Source organism: Triticum urartu, chromosome 1 (genome assembly GCF_003073215.2).
Source record: "Triticum urartu cultivar G1812 chromosome 1, Tu2.1, whole genome shotgun sequence".
NCBI lineage: Eukaryota > Viridiplantae > Streptophyta > Magnoliopsida > Poales > Poaceae > Triticum > Triticum urartu.
In genome coordinates this window covers 301,922,154-301,936,851 of record NC_053022.1, presented here as the reverse complement: position 1 = coordinate 301,936,851, position 14,698 = coordinate 301,922,154, and positions in this window count along the sequence as shown.

Sequence of the window (14,698 nt, the reverse complement as noted above, 5' to 3'; positions counted from 1 at the left end):
ACCTGTATCTTTTCTAACCCACTCGGCTCGACACCGTTTCTCTCTCCCTAGTCCATCCTCCGATTGCGGTGGCGGCGGCGACGGCGACTGTGCCGGTGGGACAACCCGGAAGCGAGGGCTACTCTCCACCCTGGCGCGTGGTGTACTCCCCCATTCCCTTTCTCATGCTTGCAGGAGGCGAAGTGGACAGTGCAAAGATCCGACGCGAGGTCGGCGGCGACAACTGCCTTCTCCTGCGTCCATCCGCACCTTCGTCGGTCTTCTCGCCGATAAGAACTCCCTCTTCCTTTTCCTGTCGTTTCCTCATCCATCAATTTCTGAATTTTTAGGGTTAGGGTTCTTGATTGTTTAGGAGCGGGGCAAAGAAAGAGGACGAAGGCCAAGAAAGGATCCCGGGTTGCCCAAGAAGCTGCTCCTCAGGTTGCCACCGCACAATGAGGAAGCAGTGGACGGGAAGGGTAGAGCTCCGTTTTGATCTCAAGGGCAAAATTTGGGGTTCGGCCCCAACAAGAGCCCTCATTCTGTCCGACAAAAAGAAGCCCTTATTCTGTACGCAGTTCATCCTCACTTTTCTGCTAGATTTCACCGTCACATCAGCAAACCTATGGACTAAAAGAAATCACGCAACAAAAGAAAAAAAATACATTCCCTTCCCCTAATAGTTCAACACTTCTTCAGACTTTATGCAAATATTGTGAGTATTGTTTCTATCCTCTGAAGGTGTTAAGACTTATATCCCGAATGTCAGTGCAGTAATTAATTAGATTCTCAGAGTTGAAAGCATTCAGTCATGCTTATTTTAAATCTTTTCTCATTGTAGTTCATATACCTGTCCGTGGATCACTCAGGTGTCATTTTTTTAATAACTCAACTTTAGTTTGCCAGTAACTAGTTTCAAAATGTTTTGAAAATGCTACTTGCATTCAGGAAGAGAAAATAGTATACTGAGAAGTACCTACCATGCCCCTAGCCCCCTACTATGATTTCAGCATAGTTTATGGTATACTAACAAGTACCTACGATACGATGCCTCTGTATTTTTTTTACCTGGGCCTTATTTTAATCTCAGCTGTAGTTAATGGTAACAAGCACCTACAACGCCCCTATTTTATTTACCTGGGCCACTAATATAATTTCAGCTCTATTTGGTCTTTGGAAATGGTATATCTGGAAATAAAGAACTATGCGTGTAATTCTATCATTCTGTAAATTAGTCAATTTTGTAGTTTCTTTCTTTTCCTCAGTGATATGCCAATATGTTTCAGCTCAGCGCATGGAGTAATTTAATGGTCCTTCTCCTGTGATTTACTAGACTGTCAGCAATGATTCAAAAGGTCAGTTCCTTTAGACATAGATGTGGAATAAAGCATCAACCTATTTAATAATGTATCCATCCATCTAGCAACAGGTAGCATAACTAGCATAAGTAGATAGTGACCCAGACAAAGAAACCCACTAAAGAGATTGCAGGAGTATTGGTGAGCGCTCTGAATCTACAAATTCCTTGATCCATTTTTACATTATGCAAGCATAACAGAAGAGATAAAATGTAGACACTTTTAGGCACATACCCCAAATATGCCTGACGTTAGATCCAGATCAGTAAATTAACAGTATGCCAACTACACATAGCAATTCAGATGAAAAAAATGTAGACATAAAATGGGAGCACAGTAGCCAGACACTTTGAACTTCAAATATCATAAACTCCTATATGAAAAGGTAAATTCTGACTGATGCTTGTGCAATTTCTGTTACCATCTAGTTTAATTCTCTGTATGTATATGCTATGTATAAGTAAAAATATGCATGCGTTTGTTTTCCTCAGGGAAGAGCATTCCTCTATTTATTTTATCATCTAATTTAATTCTCTTTATGTATACATGTTATAAGAAAAAATCTGCATGCGTGCTTTTCTCTAGCAAAGAGCATTGCTCTATTTATCTCGGACCATCATGTCTCATTCACTGGGTTGTTGGTAAGAATATATCCATTTTTAATGTTTCTGACTACAGTTTATAGTTGTAAAATCTGTCATTAAGCTTCAGCAGTTCAATCTTGCAAGCTTCTTTGAAGTGCGGTCTGCCTGAGATTACCCCATTCGCTTTGACTAAGAGTTCCAATTAATTGTTAGGTTGCTTATCCTAAAGTTCATGATCCTGCATGCGAGCAAAGGATGTGATAAGCGCAGTTTTGTCTCTGTAGTTTTCTAGACTTTATTCATCATGACGATTTTATGGAGTCTGAACAATGTGTAGCTGCAAGGGAGGTTCCAGGAAGACTTCCAAGATGCTAGGCATCATCCATTTTGAGGTCGTTTTAGCAAGACCTGATGTTTCAGTGCATATAGCGCAGTGTAACATATCAAGTCAGTTTGTTTCTGTAATTATACGGCCTTGTCCATATGTTTTACCCCAACCATCAGTATTTTGCATGATGCCCTAGGTAATTTGTGTTCAGAAATTGACATTGTGTATCTGCATACTTGGCTGGCAATATCATTACCTGACAGCCTCCGGACACATTCCTATAGAATCTTAATTCTCAAAAAAGAAACCCTATAACCTTAGGAGTTATTTCATTCCTCAAAAGTATACTTTTGTTGTAGGGGTAGTATATTGGAAATCAGGGGCAGAGCTCAGCCACCAGCTCCATCTACTCGCACGAACAACATTTTTTGCACACATGTGCGCAACTGTATTTGCTTTCGTACCAATAACTGGAAAGATAATATTAATCTCCTTGATTTCACCGACAATTGCAGCATATGACGCCAATATAAATTGTCCTGCCAGTTCTTTAACAGAATTAGGAGTCAGGTTCCCAAACAATTATCTGAAACTTACCTTCTCTGACCATCCTCACCTTAACTTTACATCGCACCCGCCTTGCGAGAAGGACAGGTTACTCGGCTCCGTGTCGTAATTTTGCCTCACAAGCGTTTTGTTTCTATGCTGGATGTGGCACCCACTCGAATATAATTTTACCTCAGACAACTTTTGTTTCTTACGGTGGTTGTGGTGTGGTGTAATTTTACCTCAGACAGCTTTTGTCTCTTACGATGGTTGTGGCGTGGTGTGTGTAGCTCGTACAGGGTTGGCTGGGGTGAGGAATAAGAATTCCTCATCCAGGGTGACGAATAGCGCGACCCTATATATATATATATATAATTACGATCAGGATGAACCAGATGCATAAAATAAAACTTCTGATGAAATTTCAATTTCAATCGGTTGTAGTTCCATGATCCAATATCATCACATAGCCTAAACCATGTCAGTGCCTTTCCCGATAAAGGGAAGACCTTCTTCTTGATAACATCCTCGGGCATACCTACAAGCTTAAATAATCCACAAACGTTATCCACATAGATTAGGTGCAAATCGGGATGCAATGTTCCATCTCCTGTAAAAGGATTAGCTAGCAGTTTCTCTATCATACCCGAAGGAATTTCAAAGTAAACATTTTTAGTAGGTTCAATAGGTTGAGGAGCAACTCTTTGCTCTACTGGTCAGGGTGAAGATACCCCGGACATGCCCCTCAAAGGATTACTTTCCATAGTAACAAGTGATAGTAAATTTCAGCAAAGTATATAAATTTTTCCTTACCAAATTCCACCTACAAAGGTGCTTCACTCCCCGGCAACGGCGCCAGAAAAGAGTCTTGATGACCCACAAGTATAGCGGATCTATCGTAGTCCTTTCGATAAGTAAGAGCGTCAAACCCAATGAGGAGAAGAAGGAAATGATAAGCATTTTTCAGTAACGTATTCTCTGCAAGCACTGAAATTATTGGTAACAGATAGTTTTGTGATAAGGTAATTTGTAACGGGTAACAAGTAATAAAAGTAAATAAGGTGCAGCAAGATGGCCCAATCCTTTTTGTAGCAAAGGACAAGCCTGGACAAACTCTTATATAAAGGAAAACGCTCCCGAGGACACATGGGAATTATCGTCAAGCTAGTTTTCATCAAGCTCATATGACTCGCGTTCGGTACTTTGATAATTTGATATGTGGGTGGACCGGTGCTTGGGTACTGCCCTTACTTGGACAAGCATCCCACTTATGATTAACCCCTCTTGCAAGCATCCGCAACTACAAAAGAAGTATTAAGGTAAACCTAACCATAGCATGAAACATATGGATCCAAATCAGCCCCTTAAGAAGCAATGCATAAACTAGGGTTCAAGCTTCTGTCACTCTAGCAACCCATCATCTACTTATTACTTACCAATGCCTTTCCCTAGGCCCAAACAATGGTGAAGTGTCATGTAGTCGACGTTCACATGACACCACTAGAGGAAAGACAACATACATCTCATCAAAATATCGAACGAATACCAAATTCACATGACTACTTATAGCAAGATTTTTCCCATGTCCTCAGGAACAAACGTAACTATTCACAAATCATATTCATGTTCATAATCAGAGGGGTATTAATATGCATAAAGGATCTGAACATATGATCTTCCACCAAATAAACCAACTAGCATCAACTACAAGGAGTAATCAACACTACTAGCAACGCACAGGTACCAATCTGAGGTTTTGGGACAAAGATTGGATGCAAGAGATGAACTAGATTTTTAGATGAGATGGTGCTGGTGAAGATGTTGATGGAGATTGACCCCCTCCCGATGAGAAGATCGATACTAATGACGATGGTGATGATTTCCCCCTCCCGGAAGGATGTTTCTCCGGCAGAACAGATCCGTCGAAGCCCTAAATTGGTTCCGCCAAGGTTCCCCTCGTAGCGGTGGCGCTTCGTCCCGAAAGCTTGCTTATGATTTTTTCTAGAGCGAAAGATTTCATATAGCCAAAGAAGGGCACCGGAGGCCTGCCATGGGACCCACGAGACAGGGGGCGCGCCCCCACCCTCGTAGATGGTGGGTGGCCCCCCTCTGGTGCTTTCTTTGCCCAATATTTTTTATATATTCCAAAACTGACTTCCGTGGAGTTTTAGGACTTTTGGAGTTGTGCAGAATAGGTCTCTAATATTTTCTCATTTTCCAGCCCAGAATTCCAGCTGCCGGCATTCTACCTCTTCGTGTAAACCTTGTAAAATAAGAGAGAATAGGCATAAGTATTGTGACATAATGTGTAATAACATCCCATAATGCAATAAATATCGATATAAAAGCATGATGCAAAATGGACGTATCACAGGCTAATGTGTGTGATGAATGAATTTTATTCAACAAATAGTAGGGTAGAAGGCCACGGTGTGTGATTTTTTTGGCTCAATGTATGCTGAAATATGTGTGTGCAATGTACATGTCTAAATTTTGTTTAGGTGGATGTCACGCATGCTTTAGTTGTAGATTCCCTAAGGTTATTGCTTGATTGTCAGCTTCCAGGTATAATGACTTTTCTGTGGTATAACCCTTCATATTATTAGTTGACCGTTTACATGTTTGAATAACCTTTAGCCTCATGCTAAAGCCTAAAAGGTAGTCAGGTAGAGAGTCTCAACTCACCATTCGATCAAAAACTACTCCCTCCATCCCATAATATAAGAACGTTTTTGACACTCGTTTAGTGTCAAAAACGTTCTTATATTATGGGACAGAGGGAGTATTTAGTAAGCTGTTGTTCTCTAATTTCCCAGCGAATGAGCACAAATTTAGAAGGGTACGTACACAAAAGAACCCATGTACAAAGTATCCACTCTTTTACCAGGCTATCCACCATCTACACAGCAGGATTCACAAAGACATGTGGATGCTAGCAAAGTGATAAAATTTGGATGTTTTTGGAAATATAGCATCACAGGCCCAGTAAGGGGGAAAAGCCAACATCATGAAGAATGCATTAGAATAATAATTTTACCTTGGGGTTATAATCTGCATTGCGTGCCATTGTCCTGTGCATCGAGGATAAGCATGCTTTTTTAGGGAATAAGACTTTTTTAGCAGGGGGCAAGGCTGTGTGGGTGGAAAAAACAGTTCAGTTTGTTCCACTCTTGTTTATATATGTTTAATATTAATATATATATAATATTTTTATACAAAAATGCAAAAAATCTAAACACAGGAAATTTGCAATAGATTCGAACGGATCCTTTGCTATCGGATCTGAATCCTATGTTGGTTGTACGTCTGCTCGAACTGCCTTATTTTTCCTTGTTTGCTTACGTCCCCACTAATTCAGTGATCGCCCGCACTCCCGGCAAATCCCTTGATTGACTGCACTCCTGATTTTTTAATGATTGATGGCGGAAAACAAAGGTGGGGATTGAGAAAAATATGTCGCGAGCAAGGGGACTAGAACCCATGATCCATCAGACTACAATTGGAGGGCACAACCATCTCAGCCAACTTAACTTTCAATCTATTCAATGCTTGTGCTTTTCGTAATTGGGAGTCTCCAAGTTTTGATTCAATTTATTAGAATGATTGCTACTATCTGCTTGATGAATGGAATGTGAAGATTATATAAAACAGTAGGATTTTCAGTTTGTATGCTCATCTAGTAACTGAGTTTTTATAGGTTTCATGATACAGTAATTGTGCAAATGTGTTAGACTTTCTAATTACTTTTGCGGTGCCATTTAATTGTTAAACTTTATATTGGGCATGCTTCTCAGATCCAAGGCATGGAGAACTCCAAGGAGTTTGCTGACAAGCTATTAGGGATATGTCGAGGCAGAGGAACATTGAGCCGGATGAAGGCATTAACAAGGATCGGCTCAGAGAGGTCTAGACGGAGATTACTGACCACATCTTGGACTAAGCTATGTTCAGTTCAAGTCAATCTAACATACTGATAAAAAAATTCCTTTGGGTGTCTCACATTAACAGGTGGAACATGAACATTGATGGGATGCTCACAGAAGATGAGCATCCCATGGTGGCTACGCAAATGATCACAGAGAAGACTACCGCTGGTTCGTCTTCCCTGCCTTTTAAATATGTTCACGTATGCACATCAATCTATCGATATTGTTTGGGATATTTTTCCAGGGCCTTTTGATCGACCACGCGATTCAAAAAGCTCTTTAGTGCAGTTTGCAACAACAAAAATCAGAGGATTGGTCGTTTGTAAGGGTGGATATCTCAGAGGTGGCAGCCACCCAGATTGGAATTTAATTTCAATCTATTTCCCCATCTGAAGTTTCATACTAGATAGTATGTTCCTGTGAAGTGATTTGTTTATGGAGATGGAGAGATGTGACTTTCAGAGTGACATAAATTCAGAGTCCTTCTATTGAAATCTAGAGGATCGGGTGCATTTTTGTTGAGGTACTAGAAAAACTTTGTTTTGTGTTAACAATGGTGTCCTTTTGTGCATTGATATTCCCTGAGTGTCCACTGCTATGTTGTAGTTCCTTTTCCAACCAAGTTATTGCCGTATTCATTTTGACAGAACCGATACCAAGTGTACACACTTTTCGATTAAACCAAAGACACAAAAGCGCTAAGAGCGCACTGAATTGTTGGACTGAAAAATATACAGATAATTCATCTGTCAAGCATCGGAAACTAACCCGCTATGACAGTCACATGAATAGATACAAAAATTGCCAAGCAATCTGCAAAGTATATACAAACTGATATGTATGAATACCAAAAAAAAAGGTTGTGCCTGCGTGAGGACTACATCCGCAGTGTGGGCAAAGAATCGATTATGGAATCTGTGCAGTTCTTGCAAGGTATTCTGAAGAATTTAAATCAGCGGCAATGAGTGGCGATCATGAAGCAGGAAAAGGTGTGGGTCCAATTGTGGTACAGCAGCCCCACTGCCCCATCACGCAGCACTTGCATTGGACAGGGCCGGCCTTGGGATCAATCAAACTAAATTCTGTAGCCTCGTACTTGGAGGAAATGGGTGAATATTCTGCAGGTGCTGTCGCAAGGGACAGCAGAGGGCATGTTGTTATTTCTATCTGGATGTTGTGCAGTTCTTGCGAGGTATTCTGAATATTCTGCAGGTGTTGTGCAGGTGTTGAGGAGGCCGAAGCAAAAGCAGCCCTCATTGGGTTGCATGCTATCAAGGATCTACAAGGCCCCGTGATTTTGGAACTTGACTGCCAAATTCGGATTAAGGAACTCATGACAGGGAAGCAGTCCCTCTCCCCCTGCTATGGACTGCTAAGAGACATCAAGCAAGCACTGACAAACTTCTCGGATCATAGTATCAGTAGCGTGGGGAGATTGTGCAATGCCCTTGCTGATGGGCTTGCAGCATTGGCCAGGAATTCGGAAGACCAGGAGAGGATTGCGGACGTACCGGACTGCCTCCGCCCGCTTATGATCTCTGAATTTGTGGTTTCAGCAGAGTAGCTTTACTACTCTGAATCTCAAAAAGAAAAAGGTTGTGCCTCTCCCTAGGATAATCATGGCAATTTCAAGGGGTAAAATTAAGGGGGGATTACCTGTAGGGGGTAGAGCCAACGGCGGCCGCGTTGGAGCCCACGGTGTTCACCACGACCATCGAACGCGGAGACGGTGCCCCCGTCGGCCTCAAAGTTATCGTCGTCGTCTGCTTCCTCGCCCTCGAAGAGCCTCCATGATGCCGGACCCCCGCCACCCCTGCGTCAAGCCACCGGCAACCGAAGCCAACAGGACCTCATGCCCCAGCCCCATGAGATGAGATCCTCCCATGGTCTTGCGTCGCCGTCGTCCCGCGAGTCACCGGCCACCTCACCGGATATGAGCACCGCCGCGGATCCGGCCGGAACAGGACCGGATTGTTGGAATTTTGCTAGTAGGCCTTTGGCCCAAAGCCCAACTAAAATTCTGAAATTCTCTTGGCCCATTCATGCACACATGTGAGTGAAGTGAGTGAGACTAAAGTTTAGTCCCACCCCGGAAGTTGAGAGAGAGTTGCACCTTTTTATAAGGTGAGCTCTTCTACCACTTGTATGAGCATGAGAAGAGGAGACTTACACGCGCGCTCCTCCTTCTCACTCGCCGCGCCGCGGGTTGCGGGATTGAGCCGAGCCAAGGACAGAGCTATGCACGTTGTCTATATTTTTGCTGCTCAGGAAAAATTAATGAGTCATTAATTAATAATTAATGGATAATTAACTACTGAACTATTTGACATGGGGTTTACTCCCACGACCTACCCGGCCCGCACTATATAGTCAGGCAGACGTCTACCCTAGCTGCACCGGGAGAAGGGACAGCAGGCCTCCGGAACCCCGCCTCTCGTGATCCTGTACGGGAGAGGGGTGATCAGGTTTTTGGGGAGCGCACTCGCACGACTGCTGGCAGCGACGACTTCGCGAACGACGACTTCTTCCCCGGCCTCGGTAACCTCATCCTCGACGACATGGGCGACAGCGTCAACGCCGACGGTGCTGCTCCCGCTGCACTGTATGTGATTCTATCCTTCCTGTTCGAGATCGTGGTAGAATTCATGTTTCTAGTATGTGCCCTAGATGTGATCTGTTCATCTACTATGCTAGTTCACATGATTAGTTCAATCTCTGCTACTGTAGTCATGATTTACCTTCTGTTTATTCGAATTAAATCTCGTAGTAATTTGCTCATATTTCCAACACAGATTGAGTACCCGCGCCCGGATCAATGTGTCCCTGCGTCCGTCGTTGTCCGTCGCGCCGCACCCAGCTCATCGGAGCCCCGAGCCCCGCATTGCACCTCTCCTGCATCCCCAGCCTGCACTTATCCCGGTGCTCGAGGCCGCCACCATTGGGGCCGCTCCTCTTACTTGAGCGTCCGTCGCCATGGACCTATCGTCCTCCTCCAGCCGAGGCTACTGCGGGACCAGTGGCGATCTTCGTCGCGCGGCAACCAACGATGCATGCGACAGATGCGGTGGTCGATGGTCGGAGTCGCGCGGTTGCGACAGGAGCTCATCGACGCGCGCGGCGGATGCGCCGGGGAGGGAGGGGAGACCGGAAGCGAGAGAGGTTGAGTGAGCGGAGAGGAGAGGAGAGACCGAGAGAGTACTAGGGGATAAGGGTTTTTTTTTTGAGAAATATTAGGGGATAAGGTAGCGTTCCGTTTGGTGCCGAACGAAACAAACTTTTTTTTTCCGAGAATTCCTTTTTTTAGGTGTTAGATTGGGGGCTGGTAGGGCCGTGTTGGATAGCTAATTTGGGCCTTGGATCGGCAACATTTGCTCTACGAAAAAACATAGATAATTAAAGTATATATATATACCTCACAAAAAATTAAAGTATATATATAATTATATATTAAACATGGTTCATACAAATAAATATGTTTATACTTATTAGCTATATTGAGAGTATCACAAAAAAATTGAGAGAAGAAACCCAATATGTTGGTTTGCTTGCATGTTTTTATCTTTTGTTGGACAATTTTCCATAGCGTATATAAATAATTTAAAATGATTTAAGAAATTTTAGATGACTACTTATTTATATATAAACATTATTGTTGGTTGTTTTCCCCAAGAGAAATGCAACATATTTTTTAATAATATGAAAAAGGTTTTCTTTTTTACAAAATAAAACAGTTGTGTTAGTTTCACTTTTATTTTTATTATACATTATATATGTTTATTTATATGGTGCAGTAGAAAATATTGTTTATATTTCATCAGAGATAGAAAGTGATACATGATAATACAAAAGGTGTATTTTTTATTTTTTTCAGAATATAGGAGACATGGATATGGATTTTGGAGATGCACAAAAAGAATCCATCGATAAAGGTTCCGAAGCGACGTCATTGAAAAGGGCCAAAAATTCACGAGTTTTTTACAACATAATGATGTGGAAGCGGTGATATCTCAGAACAAAACAAAAAAAGGATGCCAATTTAAATGTTATCATACAAGGTATTTTTCAATATTATTATTGATCTTTCCTTTGTCATATTTCCTTTTGTATTCAACTAATTTGGCTCATTTTGTTTACTAATTTAGATCATTTTTGTATCATGTCGACAGACTATGTTTGTATCCCTAGAGATATTACACTCATCGAAACAATCATGTCTGCCCCCAAGAAAACCAAGTTCGTGGACATTGCAAGTGAAGTGGACTTCAATTATTAATTAATTGTGTCCGTGATATATTGTCTGTATGTGTAAATTTAACATGCATTATCTTTATATAACTCTTGCAAAATATTTCAAGAGCCCGTGGCAACGCACGGGCATTTGATTAGTTAGATGATGGGTTGCGAGAGTGACAGAAGCTTAAACCATAGTTTATGCGCTATTTCGTAAGGGACTGATTTGGATCCAAAAGTTTTTTGTTATGGTTAGATTTTATCTTAATACTTTCTCGTAGTTGCGGATGCTTGCGAGGGGGTTAATCATAAATAGAAGGTTTGTTCAAGTAACAACAACACCTAAGCACCGGTCCACCCACATATCAAATTATCAAAGTAGTGAACACAAATCAAACCAACATGATGAAAGTGACTAGATGAAATTCCCGTGTACCATCAAGAACGCTTTGCTTATCATAAGATATCGTTTTGGCTTGTCCTTTGCCACAAAAGGATTGGGCTACCTTGCTGCACTGTTGTTACCATCACCATTACTTGCTCGTTACAAATTATCTTGCTATCAAACTACTCGTTACTTATAATTTCAGTGCTTGCAGAGAATACCTTGCTGAAAACTACTTGTCATTTCCTTCTGCTCCTTGTTGGGTTCAACACTCTTACTTATTGAAAGGACTACGATTGATCCCCTATACTTGTGGGTCATCAGTCCTCCATATACCGGGGGAGGGGGAACCGAGGCAAAGATTACCGTCCCATTCTTGTCATGAGGAGAAGAAGTTTGAGTACCTTTAGCCGCTTCCTTGCGGGAATTGGCCTCCGACTCCGATGCGGTGGGATTAACCAGAGGCAACGGATCGGGAGTGGCTTTCAACCCCTCAAGCGACTCGTTAAACACGGATTTCACCTCAGACATCATCGACGTCTTAAGTGAAGCCATGGCTTCATTTAAGTCTTCCCGAGTGATCGAGTTCAACTCCACGGCCTCGGGCACTTCCTCCTCGGTGTCAACCATACTCTTCGGGTGGTGAAACCCTTAATAAAGAGACGAGACTCTAATACCAATTGAAAGGATCGATATGGTTGACTGGAGGGGGTGAATAGGCAACTACCAATTTTTAGCTTTTCTTAACAAATTAGGGTTTGCAACAAATAGTTTGTCTAGATATGCAACTAGATGAGCAACCTATATGATGCAAGAAACACAAACAACACAAGCAGGCAAGAGATAATACACAAGTAAAGATTGCACAAAGTGAAGGTAAGAAATAACCACAAGTGGAGCCGGTGGAGATGAGGATGTGTTACCGAAGTTCCTACCCTTTCAGAGGAAGTATGTCTCCGTTGGAGCGGTGTAGGCACAATGCTCCCCAAAAAGCCATTAGGGCCACCGTATTCTCCTAACACCCTCACACAATGTGAGATGTCGTGATTCCACTAGTGGTGCCCTTGAAGGCGGCGACCGAACCTTTACAAAGAAGGTTGGGGCAATCTCCACAACTTAATTGGAGACTCCCAACACCACCACGAAGCTTCACCACAATGGAATGTGGCTCCGAGGTGACATCAACCGTCTAGGTTGCTCAAACACCCAAGAGTAACAAGATCCGCAAGGGATTAGTGGGGGAAATCAAATTTCTCTTGATGGAAGTGTAGGTCGGGGCCTTCTCAACAAACCCTAGAAAATCAACAAGTTTGATTTGCTAGGGAGAGAGATCGGGCCAAAATGAGCTTTGGAGCAACAATGAAGTTTGGGGGAGGAAGAGGTAAGTCTTCTTGGAGAAGAAGACCCCCTTATATAGCGGAGGAAAAGATCCAACCATTATCCCCGTGCACATCCCGCAATGCGCTGTACTACCACTAAAGAAGCGGTACTACCATTGGCTGCAGCGGCACTGCCGCTTACCCCAGCGGTACTACCGCTGGGGACAGTGCACACAGGGGAGAGATGGAGGGAGGAAATCCATGAGAGGTAGTGGTAGCCGCGGTACTACCGCTTACGGGCTAAGCGGTACTATCGCCCTACTACCGCTGCTACTACCACTACTCGATTGGGTCTATTTGGGATCAGCGGTAGTATGCCAGAGGGACCACCGCTGAACCCGACACGAGAAAATGCAAGCCCCAAATCGACCTATGGACTGTGGGCCAACTAGGTTGGTACCCCTTAGTCTAGGACATCGTCAGCTGCCGTTGTGGATGATGTCCAACATCTCCATGTCCGGTAGTCGTACGCCTTCTCACTGGCTTTAGGCATAGCAGCGAACAGCGTGCCGGCACCCTGTGCTCCCCGTCTACCGTTCGTGCCCGAACGAGCTATGGCGAAGCAGACTCTGAGAAGAGAAGCAGTGTCGCATTGACGTCGATGATGTAAGGCACTTGCCTGGCGACGGTTGTCGTGGACTGTCTACCAAGCTACTTGGCGGTGTACTAGCATGGAGCCTTGTAATGCGCTGGCCATTGCGTCGCCTGGACAGTGGGCGGCACCATATGCACTCTGCGACCTTGGCTGCGACATCCACCACATTCGCGACTAGCACATCCACTGCCACAGGCCATCAACACGCCCTCCACCGGCCTTCCGCTTCACGAACGTTGCCTCCTCTTCGGCCTTCACTTTGAAGTGACGATTTTGCCGTGTCACCAAGTTGATCTTCCAGGCGAGGGTGATGCTCCGATCCTCCTACACCTCCACCGTCTCCATCTCTGGCAGGTCCTAGTTCGGTTCCATGCATCAGTGGCGGCAGTGAAGAAGAAAGTGTGAGAAAAGGGCGGGAATTGGGTGGAGAGTGGCGGGATGGAAGAAGAGATTGGGGTATTTTGGTGCGGAAATAGTGGGGGATGCTACAAAAGGGTGTGCTCCTCTGTCCTTTTGGGTGGGCCATGGGTGTAAGAGTCCGACGTGTCTCGTGTCCGGACTCCCACCCAGCCCCCTCCCAATGTTTGGTTCCAGTTTACGAGGAAATCGTGGTCTGGACCACTCGGCGAACCGATATAGGACCACGTTGGATGCTTCCGTGGTCCGGACGTATGCGGGCGGTTAGAGGGTAGGCGTTGGAGATGCCCTTACCATCCGAAATAGTGGGATAGACACTACCTAAAGTTTTAACCCCGTCAAGCCTACTTTTTACATCTTGACAATCAGATTGAATACTTCCCAAAGTAGTGAGATATTTAGACCTCTCAAAGCCCAGTTGCTTTACCATCATAACTAATATCCAATAAGCCTAAGAGTATTCCATCAGAGGGATTTTAACAAAACTTCCAATTTTAACGTCTTTAATACCCCTTTTATCATAAATTTCAGCACATCTATACTTTCTAAATAGCCTTTCTTTCTCCCTCCTAACTCTAATCACAACAAACATTCTACCATTATTATTCAATGTGACTCGTATAGCTTCTAAGTATTCATGCATGTCCTATTTAGAAGGCGTAATTCTTATCTTTGAGCATGTCAAGATCATGTGCCAGATTACCAACTTGATGTGCCATGTTGCAAGTTTTTTTAAAAATTTCTACTTACCATAGTGTTGAAATCTTTTTGGTGTAATAATGAATTATCTGACGGCATTGTCAACCTTTAATAGTTCAGCCTTTTCTCCCCAATCCCTTGGTGGATAGGGCAAACTCTACCCTCCAGGCTTCGTCGGCGAGCTCGTGCATTCGTATCCCCTCTTCCCGCTGCTTTGAAAGGAACTGAGAAATTAACCAATGTACAGATATAGTGGGGGGGGGATGTGTACT